We start from the raw sequence: 12,374 nt of genomic DNA, 5'->3' as shown, positions 1-12,374 counted from the left end.
CTTTTTTTTTTTTAATTTTGATATCTGCCCAATATTTCACAATAAATATTACATATTGTAATGACTATGATGATGCTCACTGGACGGATACCACTGTCTGTCTGCTCCCTCAACACAGAGCTAGCATATTAAAGGGTATGTTTTATACAGCATGAGTTTCACAAGTGACCAGATCCTTGTATTTTAAATACAGAACTGCGGCATTTCTGAAGCTCAGGTTTGTGTGGTAACGTGAAAGTGTTATCTTTGCAGATGAATGTGCATGTTGTATAAAATGTTTCCCGTTTTTGCTACACTTGCTTAGGACCTGATTAACTATGCATTTGTTGCCTAAGTATATCCTGATCTATGTCTGAGGCTGAAATTTCTTTAGTTCTTCCTGTTTGAATTCCATTCAGTTTTGTTCTTTAGTGACCCATCTTAAGTTGACTTGTAACTTGTAACACTCCCACCCTCAACCCCATCGATTTCCCTCAAGGGTAGATGGAATGGTGGTTATTTTATTACTAATCTAAATTCTTCTAGGGGTTCCAGGGGGCTAGATCATCAAGTAAAGGCATTTGCAAACACAAAGCCTTATGCCCTGAGCTTAGATCTCTAGACAAAATGGAAGAAAAGTCCTTCAAGCTCTTCTCTGATCTTCATATGTATCCATGAGTACGTACAAACACAAGACAGACAGACAGATACACAAAGATACACACCATATATAAATGTAGTGAAAAATTAAGCTCTTCCAAGAATTCTCACCTTTTTTTCACATTTTGTGAAACTTAGCCATCTTTTCATCAAATACATTTGCAGAATTTAGTACGAAGCTATTCTGTGTGTGCTATGACCATAAACCTACAGGACCACTTAAGAGCCCCCAAAGTTCTGGGGCTGGAGAAATGGCTCTGTGGTTAAGAGCACTGACTGCTATTCCAGAGGACCCAGGTTCAATTCCCAGTATCCACATGGCAGCTTGAAACTGTCTGTAACTTCAGTTAAAGGGGACTGACAGCCTCATACAAACATAAATGCAGACAAAACAGCAATGTACATGAAATAAAAATAAATACAAAAAAAAAAAACAAACAGTTCTTAAAAGAGTTCCAGAGTTCCCTGTCAGCCTGGAAAGGCACCAGATACCCCAAGTGTGAGATACCCCAACTGTGCCTAACTGTATCTTTATCAGTCTACACTGTGTGAAGGGGGGGGGAGGGGAGAGAAAGAGAGAGAGAGAGAGAGAGAGAGAGAGAGAGAGAGAGAGAGAGAGAGAGTGCTGGAGAATCTGGATATATTGGGGGGGGGAACCCACAAGAACATACTTGACAAAACACTATGGAAAGAGTGGGCATAGTTTAGGAGAGAGCTGGGAATGCTGTCTCTAAAGAATGCTGAAAACAGGCTGGACACTGGTAGCTCAGGCCTTTAATCCCAGCACTTGAGAGTCAAAGTCAGGAGGATCTCCAGGTTCAAGGCCAGCCTGGTCTACGGAGCAAGACAGCCAGGACTACACAGAGAAACCCTGTCTCAAATGCCCCCCACCCTCCAAGAAAAGAAAGAAAGAATTCTTGAAAAAGGCAGGGCATGGTGGTGGTGCATGCCTGTAATTCCAGCAGGAGGCAGAGACAGCCAGATCTCTATGGGTTCCAGAACAACCGGGTCTAAATAGTGAGATCCAGCACAGCCAGGGAAACATTGAGAGACCTTGTTCAAGACAAAAACCCAAGCAAATTCCTGAAGCTTTAAAAGTGAGGCATTGTTCAGTAGTTTTTGTGCTAAGAAGTAAATGCCAACAGCAATGTACTCCTGCCTTATAGTCACTGTCACTAAAGAAGTTCATGTCTTTAAAGTTATGCTTAACATGGTAAATCCTGCACAAATACTTAAGTCATAAAAATTAGCATCTCTCTGTGACACTAAAATTCTATAAGAACTGGAAATAATATATTCATTCAGCTATGATATGTCAAAATAGTTACCTTTTCTTTGGAGCGTAGGCCAAAAATCCTGATTGATTTACCAGTGAATCTTCATCTGCTGAGATTGTAGAGGTACTCCCTTCTTAATTCTGTTTAAAAACAAAGCAAAGGAATGAAACAGTGAACACAAAGCTTATTAGAATTTAATTTTTTTGTTTTTATGTTTTGTTTTTTTGTTTGTTTGTTTGTTTTTGTTTTAAGACAGGGTTCCTGTGTGTGTGGCCCTGGCTGTCCTGGAACTCACTCTGTAGAACAGGATGGCCTTGACCCTGCCTCTGCCTCCTGAGGGCTGGGATTAAAGGTATTTGTCAATACTGCCCAGGAGAAATCTACAGTCTTACTAGTTGCCACATGTTTTAAACTATTACATGTATTTTGAAGTATCAAACTGCTAAAAATTCAAGGCACCCTACCAATTCACCAACAAATGCAATTTATCTTTATAATTAACTTAATTCACTATATTTACAATAAACTAGGAACAAATGACTATTCAATATGTCCACAGAGACAGCCTCTTTGGGCTTAAAAATCATTGTGTGACATTTCCACTAATGATTTTCCACTTAATTTTTAAAATTGCTATTTGAAAGTCTGTTCTTTATGAAACCTGTCAAATCATAGCTTTAAAATAACAAGCATGCATGCCAAATATCTGGAATGCTCACTCTACCCTTTACAATTACACAAAATATAAAAGCAATGCAACTTTTAAATAGGAAAGAAAACCTCAATTAATTCACCTTCCTAAAAATTACAAGAGGTGGGCGATGGTGGTGCATACCCTTAATCTCAGTACCATGGAGAGGTAGAACTCTTGAGTTCCAGGCTAGCCTGGTTTACAGAGAGAGAGTTCTAGGATAGTCAGGTTACACAGAGAAACCCTGTCTTAGAGAGAGAAAAAAGCACAAGGAAATTATGCCCTCCATGATATTCCTGTATATGTATGTATTACAGGACAAATGGAGTGGGATAAAATTTAATTTGAGAAGCAGTGAGGTAAGGAATTGAAGGACTGAAGATTAACAAACTAAAGATAGAAACTAAGATGGTATTCAACCTAAGAGAGCAGAAGACAAAAGAGAATAGCAAACACAGGCAATGATCCAGCTGTAGGCACATTCCGTCAGAGTATAAAACACAGGCAGTCCAGGCATAGTGGCACACTATGGGAGGCAGAGGCTGAACTTTCTGTGAGTTGGAGGCCTGCCTGGTCTGCATAGTTTCAGGCCAGCCAGAGCAACGTAGTGAGACCCCCCTCTCAAAACAAAACATGCAGGCTGACTTAATAGGGAAAATTCACTCTGAATGCACTTCTCTCACTATAGCCTCCACTGGACACATAATAAGAGCAGTGATGAGAATACCGTTTGTCCAGCTTTTATTTTCAGACACATCAAAATGTAACCCATATATTTATATGCCTTGAGGTGCTGAGAATACACTATCCCAGAAAGTCAATCACTAAAATTCTATGTCATGCTTTGCTCACTACTACAAACTATATTTATAGCTTTTAAATTATTCTTGAGTTATATTCTTCTCCCCTCCCTTTAGCTTCAGTCTCACTCTCAAAATGTTACTCAGGAATGTTGAAGCACCTTCCTGTCTTCACAGGCCAGATATTTTCCTCTCCAGATTTCTGATCCTTTGCCAGTCTTCTATCCTTTAATTTTTCTGATACTGTTACTGCTCTGTCTTACTTCTAGTAAAAGCTTCTACCTCCTCCAATGTCTGTCTTGAGCCAAAACTGTTTCCTTTACATTGTAAGCATTTTATAGGTATGCAAAAAATCTTTACTCACAGTTATCTACAAACAACCATAATAGACACGGTCAATATAGGTGTTAAGTTGGAAGTAGACCTTCTCCTCTCCTCTCTCCTTCAGAGCAAACTAGAGTTGGTACATCAGCTCTCACTGGACCTTACTTAAGTTACTAGGCAAAGTCATTTCTCAATTCTCCAGCATGATACTCCAGCTATGTCCAAAGCATCCAAGGAAGTCAGTCACCAGCTCTTAGATGTGATGAAATCTTCAATGAGATAATTTGGTTTTAAAAGAATTCACCATTTATTTGTCAATATCTTTTTAAATGTTCTACAGGAAACCTATCTTTACAGAAAAAGGTAGTAGTGTTGACTAACAATCATTTTAAAATAGTAACTTCCCTGCTTAGAAAAAGGGTCAGGGATTTTAGTAGGAAAAACACATAGGCTTGTATAAATTCTCTCATCTGGTTCACAACAGCCCTGTTCAAAGTGCTGGCATTATGATCTCATTTACTAGAGGGGAGGCAGATGGAGACAGGTCATCATTTGCTTGGGATTGTTCAGCAGAGAAATGGTTTAGAGTTGGAACTAGAATCCAGACCTTGGGTGTTGGTTCACTTCCTTTACAGCACCTGAAACTGCCTCAGCATCAACTTAATTTTGTTCTGCAAAAATAAACTGTAAGCAATGGGCTACAGAGACATTCTTAGGACCTAAGCCTTCAAACCTTTATTTATTCAATATCTACTTATGCAGTAAGCACTTAATTTTTTTAAGGATTATTCTATATGAAGGTTTGTTAGAAGCAGGAGAGAAGAAACTACTAAAAAAAAGACATCATTTCCCCCGCAAAATCCTGAGAAACACAGGCTTTAATTTATTAAGTGCTGCCTTAATCTCCAGTGCCATCATATGTGTACTATGGGGCTCCGAATTAATTGTCACAGGACAAAGTAGACATAAAGCCTCAACTCAGAACTACAACACTCTCCCCTTAGAATCAGGAACTGGGAGAAATGGGTCTAGATTAGCTTAGACTGGGATAGCCCGTGTGCTCACTAGTCTACAGGAAAGGGGCCAGTCAGTAAGGAGAGAATAAAAGAACAAATACACTGGTCAGAGTGAAGCTTGTTCAAGAGGCCACTGGCCCAACAGACTGGGACATAGTCTCTGCCTGGGACAGCAAGGAGAGGCTTTGGCTTTCCCCTCCACAATATGGTCCCCAAGTCCTTGCATTCCACAGCTCCAACACTGGACCATACAGAGCTTCCTCCTTACAAGCACCTTTGGTTTGGGTAACTACAACAACAAAATCTTGCCCAAGGAAGTAACAGATGTTATACTAATGAAAAGGCAGCTACTACTTGGATGTTACAAAACAAACATACTGCAGAACGCCCAAGGCTTCAGAAATAGACCCTCATTCACTTTAAGGAGAGAGAAAAGCCCATGTCTACATAGGCAGTGTTCTATTGACTTTCACAGGGAAAAGGGCCTATTTTCTAGGTGAGTGCTGAGAGTCCTGTTGCAACTTTACCTACACAGTCTGGATTACTTCTTGTTATATGATACAGTCTGTCAAAATTACACAACTTGCAAAGGAAGAAATAGCAAGCTATTCCAAGACAGTGCTGGTTTGAAATATTAACAGAACAAGCTTTCTTCCTGTTTCTTAAAGCTTCTTAACTTCTTTGCAAACTTCAAATGTTCATGTGAGGCAGGCAAAGCATGGCAGGAGGCATCAAGAGACAGGCTGCACAGGTGAGTCTATCAGGAAGCTCAACCATGATTCTGACCTGATTTTTTCTGTAAGTGAGAGCTGGACAGAGTGAAACCTTGAAAACTGCCTTCAATCTTTCTTCTACAGTAAAGGCCGAAAGCCAAGGTTTTCTCAGACTGACCTACACATCCAAACACAAGTACTGATGGTTTGCCCCATCCTCCACAGAGGGCCTGCCCCTAGGGAAAGCATGGTGCTCTGTGGCATACTAGTTGTAAACCTAAATTCCAGATTTGTACTTTCTCTCCACCCTTTGATCCTACAAACACACAGTCCAAAGGTTTTTGTTGTTGTTGTTGATGATGATGATGATTTTTTTTTTTTAATCTCCCATGGTGACCTTGAGGGGAAAAAAGTACAAATGCAAGGAAGGATGCCAGCAGCTCTGGTCTAGCCCAGGTACATTTCAGTTCCTTTAGTCTGTTCGAGGGCCTTCTCTACCCACAAGTGACTCATTTGTTTGGACTTTAGGCCTTTTGAGACAGGATCATCCTACACTATAGCCCAGAAAGGGCTAGAAAGACTCAGAGATCCTTCTGCCTCATCCTCATCCTCATCCTGGCATTATAGGCAAAACATTACTTGTTTTTCAAGAAGTCTCATTTTCTGACAGCTTCTACATAGCTACACAAAATTCAGTTGCTCTCCATTTTCCAACTGGTGTTGACACATGTGCATAGTTCCTGGGTTTGCACATATACTTGCACTTTACAGGTAGTGAGATCAAGAATGTGAGATAATTTTTTCCTTCTCTGTTGTGTTTATAACTTGAAAGATTTCATAGTTAATTATGTAATACCTTAGTATACATGTTGTACTGATGGGCTAAACAGTTTTCACTCATGAAATGAGTTTCTTTCTTAAGTGTGTAATTTCTCTTATATTGATAAAAAACACTAGGAGGAAAAGAGATGGATTCTTACAATTAAATGTTCCCTATCATTCATTCATGCCTCATAAATATATATTATTTAATAGACACAACTTTCTTTAAATTCTCCCTCTATACATGAATACACATCTATATCCACATATACATATATATACATATATACACACATGTATTTACACATTCTTAGGAGGCAACAGGTCTTCTAAGTAAATCTGTCCAGGAAAATTGGCTTATTTACTATGAAAAGAAGTTATTATGTATGCTGTTTATTTTTGACATGTCACTTGGTGAATGTCATTAATGCAAATTTCCATATAATCACACATATGTAAATATTGTGCAGTGACTGGCATATAGTTGACAGTCGGTAAATGCTTGTTTCCCCTCCCCTTCCAACAACTCTTCTGGTACAGTCATCACCATGTGTGGGAAAAACAACAGGGGTAGAGGATGACTTTATTACAAAGATAGTTTCCTGACTTGAAAGAAAACTTTGTGAAATATTAAGAGTCAGAGCTTTTCCCATTCATAAGAATCTTTGCTGACTGCCTTTGGGATCATGAATTGTAGACAAGATGAATCAGCACTCAGCCTCTCCTTCTCGGCCAATGAGCTACAGACAGGCTGGCTCTAGGGGCCTGCCATCTACTTGCATAGATCTGATGTCAGGTTGGCCATATGGTCTTACCATTTGTAGCCAAACATTAAAGTGCCCTCCTACAGATCCTAGAATACTGCCTATATTCTGTAAGACAACAAAGAGATGTCTGAGAAAGATTTGTTCCCTCTGAGGCTGTTTGAACACAGACCTCACCTAACCACTAAATTCCATGTCTTACTCATAAGCACATTCAAAGAATATTACATACATGATTTCATAGTGACACACTAATTATGAAGAGCAATTCCATGACACAAGAGTTACATTAAGTGCCAGATGGTGGTGGTGCATGCCTTTAATCTCAGCACTCGGGAGACAGAGGCAGGAAGATCTCTTGATCTCTGTGAGTTTGAGGCCAGTCTGGTCTACAGAGTGTGTGCCAGGATAGGCTCCAAAGCTACATAGAGAAAACATGTCTTGAAAAATTTTTAAAAAAGAGTTACATTAAGCAATTAATGCAACTATTTTTATTAACATTCACTTAAGTATGTATCATTATATAAAAATTCTCTCTTTTGAAGACTTTCCGAGATGAAATGAAACAGAAATAATGGTCATATTTTATCTCCATGTATTATATACATAATTAAATTATACGTATAATTAAATATTCTTTTGGACTTTTAATTCCTATTCAGTCTTCAATCATAGTACATACTTGTTAGCAAAACAAAAGTTTCCTAGTACTTTTTCCCTTAAACTTCAGGATATCATCCTTAACAGAAAGCCAAAATAGGTAATGATATGATTGACAATGTGCCCGTATATTTGACTTTACATGCTGGTCAAATATGGCACTGCAGAGTTTGGATTATTGAAGTTAGAAAAAAAAAATCAAATGCTGGGTTACAACTTGTAAAATTTTCCTTTTTAAAGTTAATCATAAATGATCTTTTAAAAATGAAATTCTCCTTAAATGTTGAAAGAAAAGCCAATTTTAAACAATGTTATGCAACATTATCAAAACCACGAAATTACAAAGCTGGAAATTAGCTTGGTGGCTGGCAGTAGGTGGGAAGTAGTAAAGGAAGCAGGCACAGCCTAAGGGACAGCACAGGGTGACATCTAGAGGGTTAAGGTGGTTATGCATCTGGACTGTGAAAGTGACTACTTGAAAATACTCACGTGATAAAACACTAAAACTGCACAGTGAGGCCACTGTCAACTTCTAGGTTTTGGTACTGTGCTACAAATAGATAATACCCAAGTCTATTTAAACATTTTATTGTATAACTTTTTGTTTGTTTTTTGAGACAGGATTTCTCTGTGTAGCTTTGGAGCCTATCCTGGCACACACTTTGGAGACCAGGCTGGCCTCAAACTCACAGAGATCCTCCTGCCTCTGCCTCCCAAGTGCTGGGATTAAAGGTGTGCACCACCAACACCTAACTTTCTGAACCTAGACTGACTCATTGTCTTGATAGAGAGAAGAAGGAAGTAGAAACAGAACACTAGCTTTGTCTGGCTGTCAGATTTACTGTTAATGACACTGTCAGTAATGCAGAACATTTTGGCATCCAATATGAGTGCCTCACAAAGGAGCTAGCAACACATTGTGTAAAAAATAATAAAAAGTGTAAAGGTTTTCTTTTTTTTTTTTATTTTAAACCATGTAAGATTTTCCCATTAAAAACATAGAACCATGAACAGCATACTTTAAATGTGGGTTTAAAATAAGAGCATATTTGTGGTTTCTGTGTGCTACTCAAGATGTCACTAAGTCTATGATTATATGTCATTTTCAAAATATATTATTAGATTTACATGATTACCAAATAATGATTTTTGTGTAGAGATGAGGATAGCTTCAGTAATTCAAAGCTGACTAAATTAACAAATATTTTCTACAATATGACAATAAAAAGTTGAGATAAAAATTATTGTAGAGGGCTGGAGAGATGGCTCAGAGGTTAAGAGCACTGGCTGCTCTTCCCAGAGGTCCTGAGTTCAATTCCCAGCAACCACACGGTGGCTCACAACCATCTGTAAAGAGATCTGTTGTCCTATTCTGGCATGCAAGTATACATGCAGACAGAATACTGTATACATAATAAATAAATAAATCTAAAAAAATTATTGTAGAAACTGATGCCATTTAAACAAATCCAGTGTAAATTTGTTGGAATTTACAACTGATGAGAACTAGGATGACAACAGGAGTATAACCCCTGGCTCTTGCATCTCATTCCTAGCCAGGCTCCACCTTTGCTCCTGAAGACTCAGAATGGCAGGCCGGGTTAGCAGCACTTCATGAGTACCTTCCTGCTCACTCCTCTCTACTGTGATGCAACGTGACCTACATTTCCAGTGCCCATTGAGACTCCGTGGGAGGGGGAAGAAGAGAGTTCTTCATTTCTCTTATCCTCTGATTAACTAGGACAGCAAATGCCACTCAAGGGACTGCTACTGGGCAGAAGTAAAGGGGAAAGTCATGCCAGTAGCAAGTTCCACAGGAGGACATTGGGAATGCTGTGATCTCAGACTCTGCAAACTCACCTTCACGGTTTTAGAATACAATAGCCAAGGAAGAAATGCCCCATTTTCCATGAGAAACAGCCCAGAACCCAAGGTGTTTCACTGCAGGCTCTCAGCAAGATGAAATTAAACAAGTTAACTCCTATCCTGGACATAATCTTTTTTTTAAACTTAATTTTACCCCACATCCAGTTTCTCCAGGTAACTTCTTTTCTAATTTTTTTATATTTACTTATTTCTTTATTGGGGGACAGTCCAGCATCAGGGCCTCATTTGGCGATTAGAGGACATTTTAAGGCAGGTAGGGCTCTTTCTGCCATGCTAGTCCCAGAGATTTAACTCAGGTCTTCAGACTCCATGCCACTGAACTGTCGGTCTCACTGTCCACTCCCCTAAGTTCTTATATAAATATGGTACATTCGTCATAGTTAATGATGTAATACCAACAGGTTAAATTTTATTTATTTTCTTTCAGCTTTTTAAGGCCTGTATGACAAATAGAAACTGTATATACTTACCATGTGATCATGTTCCAATTCGTGTACATTTGCTATGATTAAAAATGAAACTAAGAAACACACATATCATCTCCCTTGTTCACCACTTTTTATGTGACATACATGTTACTAATTTTAGTCACTGTTCCTTACAACCACAGCCCCTCAGAATGTAATACATTCATTAGAGTCAAAACTTGTGAGAACAGAACTCTTGAAATGCTTGAGCCAACGTTTCCTCACTCCGTCTCCATCATGCTCAGAACCTGAGGACTGTCATGTTACTGTTTTTCTGTGTTAGTTTTCTTAGATTCGACATAAATGAAATTAGATAACACTTGTCTTTCTGTGCCTGAATTATTTTACTATTAACTATTCTCCATTTTAGCTATGTTGCTGGAAGGGGGAGTCCCTTTAAAGGTAGACTAGAATTCCTTTGTAGACACACACCACACACTCTACTAACCACTCACCCACTGGTGGATATTCAGGTTGATTCCCTAATTTACCTCTTTATATTTCAGAGAACATTGGAGTACAGATGTTTACATGGCATACTTTTTGTTGTTGTTCCTTTGGCTAGATACTCAGTAGTTAGATGACTATACTGCATTGCAATAGTATTTTTAAATGGGGGGGACTTCCATACTGTTTTCCATTAATAGCTGCACTAATTTCACTTCCATGGTGAATGTGTGAAAAAGTCCCTTCCCATATCCTCATCAACAGTTGTTACTTTTTCTCTTTTTGCACATCTCACAGGTGTGCAATAATATTTTATGCACTTTGAATCTGCATTTGATTAGCAACAGTGGGCACTTTTCACCTTTTAACCATTTGTATGTCTTCTTTTGAGAATGTACATCCAACCTCTTTCCTATTTTAAAAATTGGACTATTTTGTTCTCTTCCAACTGAACTGAGTTCCTTATAACCTCTGGCTATCAGTCCCTTTTCAGATACACAGTCTATATTTTCTTCTCTTCCTTGGATTGTCTTTTCACTGTCAATTGTGTCCTTTGTTGTCCAAAAATATTTTACTTTGATACAAGCTCATCTGTTTATTTTTTTCTTTTATTGCAGACACTTTTGAAGTCACAGTTTAAGAAATCAGTGCTTGATTTGTGTGTTTAATTTAGGAAACCAGAAAGGGTCAATGAGAAAGGGGGAGGAATCTTAAGGGGTGAGGTGATATGAAGGTAGTGGGGAGGAATGGTAGGGTTAAAGGTTTAAGCAGGTACTGGGGTGGGGGAGGAGAGGAGAGGAACTGGGAAGAAAGGGTGGGGGTGATCAAAATTAAGTTGTTGGTTTTTTTTGGTTTTTTGAGACAGGGTTTCTCTGTGGCTTTGGAGGCTGTCCTGAAACTAGCTATTGTAGATCAGGCTGGTCTCGAACTCACAGAGATCCGCCTGCCTCTGCCTCCCGAGTGCTGGGATTAAAGGTGTACATCACCACTGCCCTGCCCAAAATTAAGTATTAAAAATCTTTATGGAAACCTACTCCTTTGTAAGCTATTTAAAAACTATGATTTTTAAAGGGAGCTAGAACACAGCTACCCTCTATAGGTGAACAATGATTCCTCCAGAAGACAGGGTTATTAGAAATCTCAGTCTCAGGAACAAGATACCCCCCTCTAGTCATTAGTCAGGGAAGTCCCCAAACAACTCAAGCTACTGCCATTGTTCTTGGTTGTCCACCAGAACTACACAGTAAGAAAAGACACCATTGCTGGAGACACTATATACTTATTTGCAGGGCATAAAGAAATCAAACTGAAACTGACTTGAAGAGGTCTCTGCTGCTGGCTAGTTTCATGGCATTGAAACATGCTATGCAGGCTTCTGGGAAGAAACCCTCAGTGCTATTTCCTAGACATAACTGCATACTATAATATCAATCTCCCAGGCAAGATATGCCATTGGTGCAAAAAGGATTATAGAGGTAGCTGGCCAGTTTGGGGCTGGAATTAAGGTCTCCTCCATAGGAGAGAATTCATGCATTATTGTAAGCCTGGTCAAAAGCCCTTGGCCAGAGAGGTCATGGGCCCTAGAGGAACCTACTACTGTTATCTTTTTAAGTGGACATGTAATCAAACTACCTTCTAAAAGTTTATGTTTATATACTGTGGTAGTTTGAATGTAATTGGCCCCCACAAGCTGATAGGGAGTGGTACTGTTATGTTGAAGACAGTTCACTTCCTATTGCCTGTGGATAAAGACATAGGGCTCTCAGCTCCTTCTCCAGCACCAGATAATGAACTAAACCTCTGAAATTGGGGGACTAAACTCCCCAATTAAACGTTTTCCCTTATAAGAGTTGCCATGGTCATGGTG

At 39.0% G+C, this 12,374-nt stretch overlaps 1 protein-coding gene across 1 annotated transcript in view; it reads right to left on the bottom strand.

Annotated features, from left to right (window-relative positions):
* Positions 1 to 12,374, bottom strand: part of Atxn7 (ataxin 7) — a 135,516-nt gene that overhangs the window by 101,212 nt on the left and 21,930 nt on the right. The window contains 1 exon segment of the mRNA XM_035452158.1: positions 1,968 to 2,056. The gene's annotated coding sequence lies outside the window, so the exon portion shown is untranslated.

Source organism: Cricetulus griseus (genome assembly GCF_003668045.3).
Source record: "Cricetulus griseus strain 17A/GY chromosome 1 unlocalized genomic scaffold, alternate assembly CriGri-PICRH-1.0 chr1_1, whole genome shotgun sequence".
NCBI lineage: Eukaryota > Metazoa > Chordata > Mammalia > Rodentia > Cricetidae > Cricetulus > Cricetulus griseus.
Note: the sequence above shows the minus strand (reverse complement) of the source record. Positions and strands in the feature narration are given on the sequence as shown.